The sequence below is a fragment of the Cajanus cajan genome, chromosome 4 (genome assembly GCF_000230855.2).
Source record: "Cajanus cajan strain Asha chromosome 4, NIPB_CcT2T_4, whole genome shotgun sequence".
NCBI lineage: Eukaryota > Viridiplantae > Streptophyta > Magnoliopsida > Fabales > Fabaceae > Cajanus > Cajanus cajan.
This window is the reverse complement of record NC_138520.1, coordinates 54,200,605-54,216,528: the sequence shown is the minus strand read 5'-3', so window position 1 is coordinate 54,216,528 and position 15,924 is coordinate 54,200,605. Positions and strand designations below refer to the sequence as shown.

Sequence of the window (15,924 nt, the reverse complement as noted above, 5' to 3'; positions counted from 1 at the left end):
ATTCATCCAGGTACGGGGGAAAAGGGGATTATTTATATGTAGAGTACATGAGGGAATTGGGTAGAGGAAGAATTTCTTAGGATTATGATTTTATAATTATTTTATTTGAAGAATCATTAGTTCTATTGAAATTATGTGTTGAGGTTTATAGATATGCCAAATTGTAGGAATAATGATCTGGGAAGAAAGAAGAAATCATAAATGCTGTGAACTAGAATTTGGAATAATTATGAGTTTCACTGTTATATTAAATTGATTATCTTATTGATTATTATAATTTATTATTGCTATATTACTCATTAAGAATGGATGATCTTGATATGAATTGCTTGAGGGGTGTGTAAACCCTCATTTTGTTGGGCTTATCTGTTGTGTATGTGATGTGTATGTGATGTGGAATTATGTACGTGATGTGAATTTGAGTTATGAAATGAGAAGTGGGGAATGTGATTGAGATGTGAATGAGATGTGATTATGGTACTGATGACCAGGGGTGAGCACGACCCTAAGCTGATGGGTAGCGTGACCTTGGCACAGTGTTATGTCAGGGGTGAGCACGGCCCTAGGCTACTAAAAAGGGTAGCGTGACCTTGGCACAGTGTTATGTCAGGGGTGAGCACGGCCCTAGGTTGGAAAAAGGGTAGCGTGACCTTGACATAGTGAAATTTGTGTGGATTATGAATGAATTGTAATGTTCAAGTGGATTGTGATGAATTGATGTAATTGTAAATTGAGATGTGAATATGATGAATGATTGATAAATTATGATACACACACACATATATATATATATATAGATAAATGCTTATGAATATTTTATTAAATAATGAGTTATTATGAGATTATATTGTGATGTGTTTGTATGTACTTTGCATATAGATATTTTCTTTTCTCACCGTATAAACTGTGGATATTTTAGGAGAAGAAGATCCAGCTACGAGTGGCTTCTAGGATGCCAACAGTTAAAATTCTGGGAATGCTCTGATAGTGTGACATCGGGGCAGAGGATTTCTAGGATGAAATATTTATGTGTATTTGGCACTGTAATATTGTTTTGAAAACAATTTGTAAAACTCTTGTATTTTATGTTTTAAATCTCTATTAATGTGATTGTCGAATTTTTATGTGAACCCTTTTACCAACTTAGAAAATTTAACCTTCTTAAATGTATTATAAATTTTTTTTATATATGTGTTGGGGTAGTAAGGGTGTCACAGCTTTTGGTTAACAAGGCCGATCTTTTACCTGCTTCTATCAGGTTTGGTTGTCTGATTCCCATAAGAGGTTTATATTGTACCAAATATTGCCCTTTATTGTATCATGGCTTATTATTTTGTCCTGTCTTATCTTTCCCTGCAGAGAGAAATGGGCAGAATATTTTCGTGCCAATGATATTCTCTTTATCTTCTGGTCAGCTAAAGCTGCTACTGCAGCTCTGGAAGGCAGAAAGCTTGGTTCATCATGGGTGGATGTGGATGATAACATGGGGAGAACTAATAACCCAGACACAAAGATATATGGAAGAGATAAGCTTTTGTCCCGCTTGCAATCAGAGGCAGAAGAGATAGTTGACAAAAGGAGAAATTCAGGCTCTTCTTTACTCCTCCCCAGATGTACATTCATTCTTTTCACCCTGTCAATATTTTCTGTAATTTAAAAGGCTTGTATGTTACGTAAAAATCTGGATAATTAATATTTTTTTTATCAGTAATGGTTTTGTATGCAATCATATAGAAATATCCACAAGGTAGTTTTTTATTTTTATCTAATATTTGTTGTGTTCTTTTCTTAAGTGCATGAAATCTTAAAGTTGATGATCTTCTCATGATCATATATACACACTTTTTTTTCATTATTGTTATGCAATTTTCTGCTGCATTTTTTTTTCTCATTGCATTTTGTTTTCGAGTTTTGTTGCCGGTGCTTGTGTAATTGTGTTGATTGTTGAAGCGGATTTTATTTTCTTTTATTTTATTTTATTTGAATTGTTTGACTGTTTTGAATTTGAGTTGCTATTAGATATTTTGGTGCTGGTTTTCATTTTTAATTATTGTTATGTAGTTTTTTGTTACATTTTTTTTTCTGATTGGATCTTGTTTTTGAGTTGCGTTGCTGGTGCTTGTGTAGTTCTGTTGATAATCTAAGAGAAATTGTTGTTTTTTTTATTTTTTTTATTTTGTTTTATCTACGGAAATTTCCGTAGATAACTTATCTACGAAAATTTCTGTAGGTAACTTATCTACGGAAATTTCCGTAGATAAGTTATCTACGGAAATTTTCGTAGGTAAGTTATCTACGGAAATTTCCGTAGGTAAGTTATCTACGGAAATTTCTGTAGATAACTTACCTACAGAAATTTCCATAGATAAACGCATCCGTAGATAAATTCCGTAGATAAATGCATCCGTAGATAAATTCCGTAGATAAACGCATCCGTAGATAAATTTTATATCCGTAGATAAAATCCGTAGATAACGTTATCTACGGAAAATTTTCCGTAGATAACTTTATCTACGACCTTATTATCTACGGATTTTTTTCCGTAGATAATCCGTAGATAATTATCAGTTATCTACGGATTTTCATCATTATCTACGGATTTTTTCCGTAGATAATGCTGATTTTTCTTGTAGTGAAAGTAGGCCAATAAAGGACGTCGACCGAGCTACCCTAATCAATCAAAGTTTTTTGGACTGCCCAATTTGCAACCTCAATGAAGATGACGACTAGGTCATCTTGGTTTAGGTTGATGTCTGCGTAATCTTCTTCGATGAAGGTGATAGGTGGGTTCTGTGGTCTGTGTGGTAATGTTCGAGCTTGGAAGTGGTTGACACTACACAGGTGCTGCTTGCAAGTAGAATTACTAGCGCCTCCCCCCGCAAATCCTCCAGCTATCGTGTTGATTACTCTGCAGAGGGGGGCCAGGTTGGATTCCAGATTAGGCTTGGGATGGTTAGCCTGTTTGGCACTAGGTCAGGACTCAGAGGTTTGGTCATTTCGGGGTAGATATCCTTGGCCCTTGTCGCGTCCTCACCCGGTGTACCCTCCCCTATGGGCTTGGGATCTCTAGACATATTATCCAAGGTGACTAGCCTGTATTAGCTCCTCAATCTTGTCTTGGAGCGTCTAGCATTCCTTGGTAGCGTGGCCAAAGTTGTGGTGGTATCGGTAGTGCTTGGATTTGTTGATGTTTGCCAGGGTTTGCCTTGGGGATGGTAGCAAGATCAAGTCGGTGTTTGCCACCTCATCAAGGATGTGGACGCGAGGTGTGTTCAATGGAGTGTATAAATCATACCTTTGGCCTTTTCCTTGGCATGATCGCTTGAAGTGTGCCTCGTTGGAGACTTTGAGTTTCTCTTTGTGGCTTGTGTTGTTGCCACCAGTTGATTTGGCACGCAACTTCTCTCTGAATTCGGCATGATCCTCCATTTGTATGTACCGGAGGCTCGTGCTTGAAGCTTGTCCATGTCATTGGGTGGTTTCCTGTAGAGGCTGTCAACGAAAGGGCTCAGCTTGAGTGCCATGAGCATGGAGTGCAACGCAACCTCGGGGTTAAGGTTCTAAATTTTGAAGGATATTCCACCAAAGCGCTCCATAAACTTTCTGAGGGACTCAATTTTGCCTTGTCGTAGGCTGGCCAAGGCGGCCCGGGTGCTATGATGGGGATGACTCATGGCGAACTAAGCAGTAAATCATCTTGACAGTTTGTCGAAGGTGCTTATCGACCTTAGAGGTAGTTGGGTGTACCAATTCAGGGCAAGGCCTTTCAGTGAGGTGGGTAAAACGTGATACATGATAGCGTCGTCATCGGTATAAAGGTTCATCTAGGTGACATACGCATCCAGATGCTCGTTCGGGTTTGAGATGCCTTCTACCGATCAATGTTTAATGGCTTCCACCCGAGTGGGAGTGGTGTTTCTATGATGCCATCGGCGAAAGGATGTCGTCTAGTACCGGCCCTAGGACCCAGGGATTGAAACGGACCTTGGCTAGCATCTGCTGTCTTGCATTGTGTCGGGGCGTGTGACCGATATGTTCGAGGCGGGGAAAGCGACTAATGCTCGTCCTCGGGGGGATGGCTTGGTGATGGCAGTTGTTGTGGGATTTGCGCCCAGATGCGCTCGTTCTCAACCTGTAATGCCGCAATGTCGGCTTCATGTTGTGCACGCATGGCTGATATTGTGGTGGCATTTTGTTGCCGCAGGATCTCAATTTATTTGAGCAGGGTCCTTGTGGCAGCATCTCCCTCCATGTTGGGTACATTGTTTGGGGCACTGGTTGGTGGTCGATTGTTGCTTTGGGTAAAAACCATTATTGTGGCTGAAGGGAAATTTTTCTCTGGCCCTACGGTGGGTGCAAAGATGTTCTTACCTGAGATTGGAGTAGATACAACCTACGAGCAAGATCGGCGAGCCTCTTCTACTTGACAAGATCGTTAGTCTTGAATAGGGTGGGTACTTGCAAAAGAGACTATAATGCTTAAGTTAGTCTTTGTGGGTGTATGGATCTTGTATATATAATGCACATACCTTGATGTAGATTAGGGTTTTTCCCATAACTGATAGTGGGATTAGTTACGATTTGATAAGATTGCAGTCTTATCAGTTTATCTTATCAACTAGAGAGTGGTTCGACTTGATAAGCCGATGTGGCCTGACTTCTTGGGTGCTGAGGTGGGCCCTAATACCGATGTGGGTAGTACAAGTTATATTACTAATCAAATATTTTTGACAAATTTATATTTGTCGAAATTGTAAAAAGTTTTGACGAAAATTAACAATCATATATTAAAAAAGATCATTAAAATTTTAAATATCAATATATGTATACATATATATATATATATATATATATAGAGAGAGAGAGAGAGAGATATAGAAAGAAAGAAAGAGAGAGGAGGAATTAAATGACTCACAAAGTAACTCTTGATAAAGTTACTCCGCTCAATAAGTCATGGTGTATGTTGAGTTTCATCGATCCAATTATTAAATTAAAAGTTATTAAATTTTACTAATAATTAAATAGAAAAAAATTGATTAGCTTTGGAATAAATTATTTGCTAACAATATAGTTGAAAAATTAATTATTTTAAATTATTTAACTAGAATCTTATTGACAATTTACTATATAATCTTGATATTTTTGTATAACTAATATCTGGTTTTAAATTTGATATGAAAATATTATGATATAATTAGATAAGATTTTAAGTTAGTATTGCATTAATGGTTGATAATTAGAAAATAAAACAAGGATAAATATATTTTTTAAATTTTATACCTTAGATTTATAATAAATAAATATATTAAGTTGATTAATAATTTATTTAAAATGTTAAAATTTATAATAAATAATTTAAATTATATTATAATATTAATTTTAAATAGAAATAAACAGATTGTTAATTATAAAAGTAAGTGTGTATATATATATATATATAAAGATTAATTAAATATAATATAATTATTATTATTGGTAATATAATTATTATATATATTTTTATATTTTTATAACAGTCCGGACACATTGGAATTAGAAGGATCCAAAGATAGTTCAAGTACGAGATTGTATAGTTGAGGATGACTTAAATAAATTAATTTGTACTACCTATAGACTAACAACATGCATCTACTTTTCGGTAGCTTATCTCATTAAAACTCTACAATTAAGCATACTTGACTTGAAGTAATATAGGGATGAGTGACCTTTTGGGACGTTTTTCAGAAATTGTGTAAACACACGCTAGAAAGTGAAGTGTTGTGAAATAGAATCCTTGAAAAACCAAATATGAGGGGTGTTACATTAATAAATTTATTAAAATTAAAAAAAAAAATTTTGACGGATTTATTTGTCGGAATCACATAAAGATTTTCAAATAATTTCTGACGGATATATCCTACGGATTAAATTGTTTCTAATGGATTTTTTTTCTGACACCCCTTTTTCTGACAGATTTGCATCTGTCAGAAATTCTCTATTTTCGACGGATATTCCTTTTTACTGATAGATTATGTCCGTCATAAATTTGCATTTTTCTTGTAGTGTAACTAGATTTGTAATGCATAAAGCTTTCTCTTTTCAAAAATGTGTTTGTCACCATTAGAAAAGGGAAAATTGTTAGGTGAAAAGAGTATCTTAGGTCCCTTAGGTTTTAAGTTTTAATGATAAAAAACATAGACATTTTTCTAGAGAAAAACTTTTTCAGATCAATCAATAAGACATTGGTATAAGATGGTTTATAAGAAGATTAATTATCTTGACACTAAGTCTAATAAATGAAGCACTTCATCTGTAAGACAAATTTTGAATCTATATCATGTATGGTGTATGATAACTAAGTCAATCTTTGTTCACATGATTCCTTAATAGTTCAAAGTGAAACAGTTTCGCCGATACTCACAAATAACAAAAAGAAGAAGAGATATATTTTGCAACACAAAATGATGAGTGGATCCCTTGAATCACAAAATTCCTAAGAAAAATTTGTTATGAATTGATACATGCATGACTCCACTCGTTTGGTACCTAAAAGGTGGTAAGTTGCTTCCTTGATCTCATAAGAAGTGACATTTTGGCAAAATACTTTTAGTGCAAGCAATTAATGCACTCATAGAAATTTCTCCCCACAAAGAAAAAAATGAAGACAGACAAAACAAGCTTGTGAAAGATGCTTAAGGATTTGCAATAGTCATCTTCACTTAAACACTTATATAAAGAAGTTTGAAGATTCTAAAAGATGTAAGAGTAAACACTAATAGTGCATAATTAATACATCTTTTAGTGTGTTAAGTCGGGCTTAACTGGCATTAAGTGTCTTAATTTGATGTACCGGTTGAGATTTGTTTAGTGGACTATTTTAGTTTCAATTCTAAATTCTAGTTAATTTTTGTAACTTCTATCCATTTTGACATGTCTTGCAGAAGCCATTTCTAAAGCTCTAGAACTCTAAATCAGGAAATCTTGATGTCCTTAGAAAGCTAAACAAAGCTCTACAACTTCTCTTTTGGGAGTTTCACCTTGTTAGTGTAACATCCTAAATTTTAAATTAATTAAATTTTAATTAATTACTATTTTTATGAAAATAATTTATATCATTTTATTTAGTAATTTTATTAAATTGCAGTAGATTCTAAATAATAATAATTATATTTACGAGAGAAACTTGAGTCTAGTAGTTATTTATATTTATATTCTAGAGAGCAGAAAATAAATTAGTATTTTAAATAATTATAGAAGTTGAAACTGTTTTATTTTTTTTTTAATTATTTATGTACCATTTTAATTAAATAGAGGGGGATGGGCGGGTGAGTATGGGCCTGGCCCAGTCGGAATTATTAGAGGGGTTTTGGGGATAGTCAGTTACCTAATATTCATTTTAACGTCAGACGCTTGAAGGAAGAGGGGAGAGGAGAAAATTCTTGAAGGAAGGCGTAAAGTGTTCAGATTGCTCCGTCGTTCTTCTGTTGGCCTTCGTTCATCATCCTTAAGGTACGGGGGAGATGGGTTTCTTCATATGTGAATATAGGGGTGTTCGGGTAGTGAGGGCAATCCCTAAGTCCCTCTAAGAACTCTATTTAAAATTCTGAACGATTATCTGTGCAATCGATGTTCTAAATTCTTAATTCATTTGGAAGAACTTATTTCTTGAATTGTCTTTTAATTCCATTGAGGCTTTCTTTTTAATTCTTTATCCTTAAATTTGATGACTTGAATTTTATGTGTTAAGAAGAGTTTAGATTTTTTTTTGTAAAACCAATGGAAACCAATTTTTGAGGCTTGAGATGTGTATGGATTGATTTGGAACGTATGAAGAATATAAATGGAGTTAAACTGAACCAACGGGGTATAGAAGTAGTGAAAATTGGTAAAAACCTTGTTGGAACTCGTAAAACGCAGGTTTAATTTCGCAGAGGGGAGTCTGGGCAGAGATTTGGGCGTTCAGCGCCAGTTTTGGGCGTCGGGCGTCGGGACCCCGACATACGTTTGTAATTTTGCGATATCTTTCTGTGTAGTTATCCAAATCGAGTGACGTTTGTTTGTTTAGAAACTAGACATCTGGGGCTACCATTTAGACACAATAATCGTGTAAAAATATTAATATTTGATCAAGTTATGTGAGTTGCAATTTGAGCCTTCCAATCTGTGTGCGAACCACAACATCAATTTTTGTGAGCCCTGAATGGTAACCTAAACGACTTTATTAGGATTTGTGTTCTTCATGAAAGTTGTGGATATTGATGTTAGGATTCTAATGGAGTTCGGATCACTTAGAAAGGATATGTATATCTCGAGTTATGGTTAAATTATTAACTGAATGTCATAGATATTGTGATGTGTGTGAAGAATTATGTGAAATTTGTGATCTATGATGTTGATAACTTAATGATAGGTACCTAGCATGTGAGGATGATATTGCATGGATTGTTATTGACATGTGATGATGTTATATAATGGAGATGCATTAATTATGAGTTACGTGGGATGCATGAGTTGCATGAGACTTATGAGTTGCATGTGGTGCTTGAGAAGCCAGACGTGACTATATTGCATTGGACCCTGGGCCCAGAGAGGGGTTGAGATAGGGGGGACCATGACGGGAGGCATTCCATGCGTGGGCCGTTGGGTGTTTAACTACGCAGCTCACTGGCCACAGAGGGTTTAACGGTGGGTGGATTGCCTTTGCACGGGCCGCTGGGTGTTTAACCGTGCAACATACCGGCCCTGGGAGGGTGTGAGAATGGTATGCCCGCATTGGCAACAACTAAGGGAATTGACGAGGTACGCCCATTGTGCGGAGTGCCAAGTTGAGACTCTTAGGAGAGGAGATGTGTATGAGCATATAGTGAGCATGTGTATGAAAGCTTGTATGATTAAAAATAAAATAAAATGATGTTTGGTAATTATATGAGATGTATTTGTTGTTTATATTTAATGATGATATTTTGGTGCACGGTGTGGGGGGGGAGAAAAATTGGGTAGCTCTATGTTCATATATGATGTTATCTATCTCTCACCGTCCTGTTTTTATGTGGTTTTCTTTTAGGTGAAGATGAAGGCACTCATAGTGTTGAGTTCTAAAGGGAAAGGGTTCTGCTCTGATAGGATGTGACATTGGGGCATGAATTTAGGATGCTTTAGTTATGAATTGTTATTTGTCGTTTGAGGAGACTTATTTTTAAGAGTTTTATATTCACCTTATATTTGTAAATTCTGGATTCCTTTCATTTTTCTTTAGAGACCTTGATAATTTTCTTTTAAGAGTAAAACTTTATTATTATTATTATTATTATTTCTATTTATTTCAAGACTTGTGAACCTATGAGTTTTTATTAAAATATGTGGACCCTTCTTGATGTTATATTTATTGAATTATTCTTATTGTTGTTACTTATTTATTATGGGGTAGAAGGGTGTCACAGTTAGGACATTATGGGTTCAAAAATTCACTTAAATATTACGCCTATATACATTATTTTGGATTTACTTTAGGAACGTATTGTATTAATAGTCTAACCTTCTTAATTAGTTGATTAGTAGGTCGAGCCTTGTAAATGTTTTGATTGGATCCACTATATTGGTCTATTAATAGATGTTGTGAGACTTGTTACATACTCTCATTTTTCATATTTTAGAGTTGTTTCCTCTACAAGTTTCTCAAAAATTCTTTTGCATTCTCTCTCTGATTTTTCTCTCTACATTTTCTAAATGAATGAATTATAGCAACTCAATAGGGATGTGTGGTTAGTTCGTTCGATTGATTCCATATTACATGAATTGCAATAAAATTTGAGTTCCCAATTTTATTTTTACCCTATGAATTCTCTTAATATTCTTCTCCATTCTAGATTTAATTTTCATTTTTATAATTATGAATTTTGTTTTAATTAGATCTAGAACCAAGATTGAAGTTTATTTCTAGATCTAGATCTAGATCTAGATCTAGATTTAGATTTAGATCTAAAATAATCTAAATCACCTAAATCAATCATTCACTGTATCAATAGATATATATTTTAGATTTACATTCTACTTCTGTTCATGTTGATTTAAGGTTGATTGAATTTGAATTATATTTTCAACTATGAATATTTTACCATAAGGATTAAAATCTTGAATTTATGCAATTTGTAATTGAAGTTTCTAATTAATATTTTGTTTGCATTCTTAATTTTCAATTATTGTTTTGTTGTCCAAAAACCCCCTTCCTAATAATTCCATGATAAATTTATATTCAATTGATTTGTATCTTCGAGAAGAATGACCTAAGTTGTTCCTTATATTACAAATTTTAAGGAAAATCTACTATTTTTATAGAGATTCAACAATGTTATCAAACTGATGGAAACCTACTTCACAAGAATCCCTTTGGAAGAGATAAGTTTAAGAAGAGTGAAGGTTGATAAAGTTGGTTTGAAGAATTGTAGGGTACTTATCCTTATTTTGTAAAAGTACCCAACCTTTGGAGGCCTATCCTACCTTAAAAGACTCTTATTGTTGTTATACATTTTTCTTACTAGTAATTCATTTTAGTAGAGATTATATTATGATACTTTTGTCCTTGCATTTTGGGTCAAGCGGACAATATCTACATGCGGGTTCTTGGGCTGTTACATTGGTATCAGAGCCGGTTCCCGGGCCGGTGTGCCAGCGAGGGCGCTGGACTCCCTTGAGGGGGGGTGGATATAGTCCCACATCGGTTAGGAAGGAGAACGAAGCATGCCATATATATGGGTGTGGATACCTTCCTTGTGTAGACGCGTTTTGGGGTGGCATGCGTGCCATTGCTAGAAACAAATCCGTGAGGGCTGCAGCCAAAGTGGACAATATCTACATGCGGGTTCTTGGGCTGTTACATTGGTATCAGAGCCGGTTCCCGGGCCGGTGTGCCAGCGAGGGCGCTGGACTCCCTTGAGGGGGGGTGGATATAGTCCCACATCGGTTAGGAAGGAGAACGAAGCATGCCATATATATGGGTGTGGATACCTTCCTTGTGTAGACGCGTTTTGGGGTGGCATGCGTGCCATTGCCAGAAACAAATCCGTGAAGGCTGCGGCCAAAGCAGACAATATCTACATGCGGGTTCTTGGGCTGTTACATAAGTAGTGTAGGTAATTTTGTCCTTGTATTACTTGAGGGTGTGATTAGTAGATTAGGGCAGGTGTAACTAGCAAAGTCTTGGTAGACTTATTTGGGCTTGGATGGACCAAATCTTTCTTATGGCCCTTAGGTTTGGATGTCTACTTTCTCATGCAAGTGGTTTGGACATTTGATAGTTTTGCCAAATCACTATAAAAAATTACTAGAATTCCCCCCCCCCCCAAAGATTTGTGATATAGGGAATAATCTAGGTCATTCTTCTCGAAGACACAAGCAAATTGGATCCAAATTATCACATAACTATAAAGGGAATTTTCATGAACAAAAAAATAAAAATTAGAATATTGCAAAGAGAAACAAATTTTCAATATTAAAATTCAATTAGAAATTACATCGATTCAAGATTTCAATCGCTACGATAAAGTTTTCATGATTCAAATTATAATCTAAATTCAATCAACCTAAATCAACATGAACATAATCTAAATGTAGATCAAACTCTAGATCTATTGAATTTCATAAAAATATGAAAAACAATCACAATCTCACAATTTATTTGAATTTCAAGAATGGTGAACGACTGACTTAGGGGAGTTAGGTTATTTTGGATCTAGATGAAGATTTAGATCTAGATCCAAAAAATTAATCTTCAAATTTGATCTTAACGCATTAAAACACAATTCATAATCATGAAGAATGGAAAATAGATCTAGAATGGAGAAAAAGACAAAACGGATTCCTACGATAAAAATAAATCGAGAACTCAAATTTTATCGTAATTCACGAAACCTTGAATCGAATGAACGGATTAGCCACACATCTTCATCAAGATGCTGCAGTTTCTTTGCGTAGAAAAAATGTAAAGAGAAAATTCTAAGAGAGAAAGAGAGAGAATTTAGAGAAACTTGTAGAGGAAGCAACTCTAAAATATAAAAAATGAGTGTAAAGTGTACACAAAAAGTCTCACAATACCTATTGATAGAGAAATATAGTGGGTCTAATATAAGTAATTAAAGGCCCAGCCCACTAAATAACACTACAACAAAATTTAGTATTACCAACAATTATTTAATGGCAATTGTTCAACTAGGATTAGCTTACCTTGCTTCATAAGCATCTAGACAACTAACTAGACTTTTAACTAGAGTTAGTTAACTTAAGTACAAGATAGCTAACCATGGTTAGTCTAGCTTACACCATAAGCCAACTAAACTTATATATTATAGTTTTGACCTATTTTGTACTAACTTTTGAGCATTTATTGAGATTGGTCAAGTTTTCTCCCTATAATTTTCCCTGTCAAAAGCTTAATTCTCTCTTTAATTTGCTTTTAATTCTCTTATCCTCTTCCTAAGAATGTGGTGAAACTAGAAGTGGTTTATCTTCTTCATTGAAGTGACACCACATGAAGAGAGTTCTTCACCTTTGAAGGTGAATCACGAGTTTTTCTTCTCCAATGGAGAACTCTTTGAAGCTTAATAAGTGTCAAGAAGTCAAAGATTTAGGAAGAAACCTGAAGGAGAAGCTTCATATCAATCAAGTTCCCCCATGAGGTTTCCTTCACAAACACATTGTAAAAATACATTCATTTTTTTTAACAAGTTGTGTACTTTAAATTTTTGTATTGTGTCTTGAAAGTAAGACTAAACAACACAATTATCTTACCCAACTTAATTAACGTAGTGTTATTGTTTTAAGCTTGGAGATGCTCAATTGTAAAACAATACTTGGTTGATTAAAGTCCAAAGAGTCTTTGTGTTTAAATAATACTTGGTTGTTTAAAGCCTAGAGAGGCTTTATGTTCAAGAAATACTTGGTTAATCGAAGCCTAGAGAGGCTTTCTGTTCAATGAATACTTGGGTAAATGTTTAAAGACACAAGTCAAAGAATACTTAGGTTGAGTCATAAGTGGCTAGTAAAAGAATAATTGTATCTTTGTAAAAGATAGTGAAACTTGATTGGTTAATCAAGAACTAGACGTAATCTCGATGTTTGAGATGAACCAATATAAAAACACCTTATGTTATGTTTTCCTATCTCTTTATCTACACTCTTAAAGTTAAGATACTACGTTGATATTTGGAAAAGGTGTTAGTTTTGATCGACACTATTCAACTACCCCTTTTAGTATCTATGTTTTATCCAAAAATATAGAAAGCTTACCTTCTATAAAATTGTTTACGTAGATAAATATATTTTTATTTTAATATAAACTGGGAATCCAAATTCTTTTGCATATATTTCCACGTATGAACTAGTGAAGTTCGATTTATAAAGGTGAATGACTATTTTATTTCAAAGAAAAATAATATGTGACAAAACTCTTATCAACTCCAATAAAAATTATTAAATCATAGTTCATGAACGCACTTTATTATAGTTTCATAACCATTAGTACAATAGATCTTCATTACCTACAACAACAAACATTTTTCACACAGAAACTATCATATGTAAAACCTAAAGAAACACATGTACGCCTACACATTGCAAGAGTTGTGCAACGCCATGCACATTTAACTTTTCCAGGAATGTACAGTTCTGTTGCTAGTCCTTCAATAAAAACAAATCAAATTTAATGAACAAAATTTATTACTTTTCTTATGTGAAATTTAAGCATAAAATTGATAAGCAAGGGATTATATATCCACTTTAATCATTTTGCCTTCATTTTTAGAATTAACTAAACAAATAAAAAAGTCAACATTTTTCCTTTTAAAATTGTACGTTAAAAAAATAAATAAAAATGAATAAATTTCTTTCTTTAGAATACCTGAAGTCAGTAGCAAAGCAAGAAAAAAAATTCCAAAGGAGTAAGGTTGATAGAAGCCAACAGCCATTTTATGATAAGTTTATCTTCTAATCTTCTTATCTTGTGAGATGAATATTTTACATCCTACCTATTATATATGTGTGTGCAGATTATATGATGTTGAATAAACAAAATTATGCATTACTAGAAGATATTAAACTAAAAATAAAAAATAAATAAATTTTCTCAGTCAATTCAATAAATACATATTAATGATGATAAATGTCATTAATTTCATAATAAATTTTGAGAAAATATTTATAAAAAAAAAGGAAAGAAAATGTCAAAGTTAACACATTTTTTTACATTAATTATATTCAATGTATTAAAGGGGGCAACTTGATAGTGTTGTTAAATCACTATCAAAAATTACTAAATATTTTCCAAAGATTTGTAATATAGGAAACAATCTAGGTCATTCTTCTCGAAGATACAAGCCAATAGGGTCCTAAATTATCATGCAATTAGGAAGGAGATTATGTGATGTTGAATAAACAAAATTATGCATTACTAGAAGATATTAAACTAAAAACAAAAAATAAATAAATTTTCTCAGTCAATTCAATAAATACATATTAATGATGATAAATGTCATTAATTTCATAATAAATTTAAGAGAAAATATTAAATTAAAAAAAAGGAAAGAAAATGTCAAAGTTAACACATTTTTTATATTAATTATATCCGATGTATTAAAAGGGGTAACTTGATAGTGTTGCTAAATCACTATAAAAAATTACTAAATTTTTTTCAAAGATTTGTAATATAAGAAACAATTTAGGTCATTATTCTCGAAGATACAAGCCAATAGAATCCTAAATTATCACGCAATTAGGAAGGAGATTATGTGATGTTGGATAAAGAAAATTATGCATTACTAGAATATATTAAACTAAAAACAAAAAATAAATAAATTTTCTCAGTCAATTCAATAAATACATATTAATGATGATAAATGTCATTAATTTCATAATAAATTTTAAGAGAAAATATTAAAAAAAGGAAAGAAAATGTCGAATTTAACACATTTTTATATTAATTATATGCAATGTATTAAAAGGGGCAAGTTGATAGTGTTGCTAAATCACTATCAAAAATTACTAAAAAAATTTTCAAAGATTTGTAATATAGGGATTAATCTAGGTCATTCTTCTCAAATGAAGGTGATTTTTTTTTTTTGACTGAAAGAAGGAGATTTTTATGAACAATAAATGCAAACAAAAAATTCAATCAAAAATTACATTGATTCAAGATTTCAATCGTTACAATAATTTTCATGATCAAATTATAATATGAATTCAATCAACCTAAAACAACATGAATATCACCAAAATGTATTTTAAATCTAGATTTATTGAATTTCATAAAAACGTGAAGCATAATCATGATCTCACAGTTTTCGTAAAATTCAAGAATGATGAATGTTTGATTTAGGAGATTGGGATTATTTTAGGTCTATATATAAATCTAGATCTAGATTCAAAATTAATATGTAAATCTAATCCAGATCTACTAAAATAAAATTCATAATCATGATGAACAAAAAATAGATTTAGAACGAAGAAGAAGACGAAGAGAATTCGTATAGAAAAAATAGATTCAAAACTTAAATTTCATCGTAATTCATGAAACCTCGAATCAAATTTATGAATGTCACACATCTTCATCAAGATGTTGTAGTTCATTCGTGTAGAAAAATTTAAAGAGAATTTTGAGAGAGAGAGAGAGAGATAATTTAGAGAAACTTCTAGCTAGAGGAAGTAACTCTAAAATATGAAAAAATGAGTATATAGTGTAAAGTGTACATAACATGTCTCACAACACCTATTAATAGAGAAACATAGTGGGTCAAATCAGAATATTTACAAGGCTCAGCCCACTAATCAACTAATTAACAAGGTTGGACTACTAATACAATAAATTCCTAAAGAAAACCCAAAATGAAGTGTAGAGGCATAATATTGACATGAAATTTTGGACCCTTAAATGTCCGAACTAGGTACAACTCCCAACTT

At 33.0% G+C, this 15,924-nt stretch overlaps 1 long non-coding RNA gene across 1 annotated transcript; it reads right to left on the bottom strand.

The window, feature by feature from the left end:
• Window positions 1–13,454: 13,454 nt before the first annotated feature.
• Window positions 13,455–15,357, bottom strand: LOC109793435 (uncharacterized). The gene is made up of 2 exons (XR_002239309.3): window positions 13,871–15,357; window positions 13,455–13,650 (listed from the first exon to the last, which is right to left on the bottom strand). It is a non-coding gene; the product is annotated as an uncharacterized LOC109793435 (long non-coding RNA).
• Window positions 15,358–15,924: the final 567 nt, after the last annotated feature.